General features: G+C 37.1%; 1 long non-coding RNA gene across 1 annotated transcript in view; it reads left to right on the top strand.

Moving 5' to 3' along the window:
- The first annotated feature begins 1549 nt into the window (after positions 1-1549).
- Positions 1550-2500, top strand: part of LOC135102765 (uncharacterized) — a 1108-nt gene continuing 157 nt past the window's right edge. The window contains exons 1-2 of the long non-coding RNA XR_010269769.1: positions 1550-1589; positions 2157-2500. The exon at positions 2157-2500 is cut by the window's right edge and continues 157 nt beyond it. This is a non-coding gene — a long non-coding RNA (uncharacterized LOC135102765). The remainder of the gene's footprint in view (positions 1590-2156) is intronic.

The following is a 2500-nucleotide window of genomic DNA, read 5'->3' as shown; positions in this document are numbered from 1 at the left end:
TGATATATTCCTAAATTCCTTGTTTAAAGTAAAAAAAAAAAAAATAGGCCCAGAAGTGTCCATCTGTGTCATTATTTTTATCTCTACTCGTTGAAAATAGCCAGTATCAGCAGCTATGTATTCCAAACCATTTTTGAAGAACAAGTCCATGTCAGTCAGTTTTATGACTTCATTTAGGACTGATGTTGAGTGCAATTATTGTGGCTATGTAAATGGTTTTGCATTCAATTTCTGACAGACACCACGAGCTTTGTCCTATGAAGGCATATCAGCTTGAAAAGAACACCAATAAAAGCATATAATAATTAAAGTCATCGCAGATGCCATTGTATGATAGGCATACGCAATGCGCAATTCCATGCTTACCCCCAGGTTATTCATGAATCACTTTGATCCTCTTTGCTCTTATTATAAAACTTATAACTTCACTTATCTTCTTCCTACTATGTCATAGGTTTTTGATGATAATGCTGAAACGTTTACAGACATTGTGAAAATTAGCTTTCTTCTTTATCCATCAAACTATTAGGACATGCATGACTGCTTCCTCACGCAAATATATCTTCAAATACACATTGGTTGTTACTCATGAATTTTTATAACTTTTTCTGCCTAATGCATATCCTATAACAACCCAACCAATTAAAAAAAAAAATAATAATAATAAAATAATAAATCGAATCTCTTCATGTGTCTTACACACAGGAAAAAAATATTAAGGAAAAATTATTTAAGACAAATGTAGAAGAGAAAAGCAGACAAACATGTATATAAGGAAACAAAAAAAATATATTAATAAAGCAACTATAATAGTATCCAATGATTTTTTTTCTAATAGTTAATTACAAAAAAAAAAAAAATCACGATTCAAGGTATGTCAGGTATGAAAACCTAAAAATAACTTTTATTTAACTTACGGGAAGCTGAGGGAATGGAATGACAATCGCTCAGCTAAACAAAGAGCTGACATTTTTAGAAATTAAACAAAATTTACATTATATTCGAGAACAGGTGAAGGCAAAAAAGACTATATTCAGATGTAATATATATCCCACGGTAAATGTAGCTACACTATAAAAGTGAATATTTTGTGTTTCATCAGTAACTGGAAGCGTGCCACTGAGAAATACAATAAACGATTGAAAAGTTAAAACCTATGAAAATGCATTATGAGATGAGATATCTGCAGCCCAATCTGTGACATGGCCAAATATATGGAGTTGTGGCCTACCAAATGCTAAAGTCGTTTTCCTGAATTCAATCGTTAGGTGAATAACAGAACAAAATTAAATTCATAGAGAGAGGCAACGATATCTCAGGCACATGGTAGAAAATTTTACATAAAAAGTAAAGAAAATAAGAACATTAGTACCATCACTTGAACATGATGCAATGTTTTTTTTTTTTTTGAGATACACAAGATGGTTAACTTTCTTGTCTAGTAACTTCCTGCGTTGCAAAGAATGTCAAATAAAAAAATAATAATAATTCAAGGTTCCAACACTTTCTTTCGTCTAACACTATATATACACAGCCCTGCAATAATTCTACATTACAATCAGACTGAGTCGCACCTAATAATGAAGCTGGTAAGATAACATGTACATTTATTTACGTATGTTTCTGTGTGTGTGTGTGTGTGTGTGTGTGTGTGTGTGTGTGTGTGTGTGTGTGTAGAAGATAGATAGATAGATTGAGAGAGAGAGAGAGAGAGAGAGAGAGAGAGAGAGAGAGAGAGAGAGAGAGAGAGAGAGAGAGAGAGAGAGAGAGAGAGAGAGAGAGAGAGAGAGAGAGAGAGAGAGAGAGAGAGAGAGAGAGAGAGAGAGAGAGAGAATAATTTCGTTCACTCCCATCTTGTCCTATCCTCAGATTTCGTTCCTCTTTGTTCTTGTGTGTGTGTGTGTGTGTGTGTGTGTGTGTGTGTGTGTGTGTGTGTGTGTGTGTGTGTGTGTGTGTGTGTGTGTGTGTGTGTGTGTGTGTGTGTGTGTGTGTGTGTGTGTGTGTGTGTGTGTGTGTGTGTGTGTGTGTGTGTGTGTGTGTGTGTGTGAGAGAGAGAGAGAGAGAGAGAGAGAGAGAGAGAGAGAGAGAGAGAGAGAGAGAGAAAGAGTAAGAGAGAGAGAATATTTTTGTTCACTCCCATCTTGTCTTATCCTCAGATTTCGTTCCTCTTTGTTCTCCTGGTGGCGGTGGTGGCCGTGCTGGCCAGCCCAACCCCCGTTGCCGATCCCCAGCGCAGTGCACTTGGAACATTAGGAGGACATAACTTTCACCACGGTTCACGTGGTCTCTTAAATCAACATCACCGTCATGGTTCAGGTGGTTTATTCAATCAAGGTTTCCAAGGTCGTCCAAGCTTCTCCCGCTTCCACCATGGAACATTTGGAACGCAAGGAGGACTTTCGTCATTTGGTGGTCAACAGTTTGGGCATCACCGCCATTTCTAATCCTCGCCATTTGGAGGCAGATTCTAAGGTCACTGAAATACTTTTAAGAGGATGAG

This window comes from Scylla paramamosain, chromosome 8, assembly GCF_035594125.1.
Source record: "Scylla paramamosain isolate STU-SP2022 chromosome 8, ASM3559412v1, whole genome shotgun sequence".
Taxonomy (NCBI): domain Eukaryota; kingdom Metazoa; phylum Arthropoda; class Malacostraca; order Decapoda; family Portunidae; genus Scylla; species Scylla paramamosain.
Note: the sequence above shows the minus strand (reverse complement) of the source record. Positions and strands in the feature narration are given on the sequence as shown.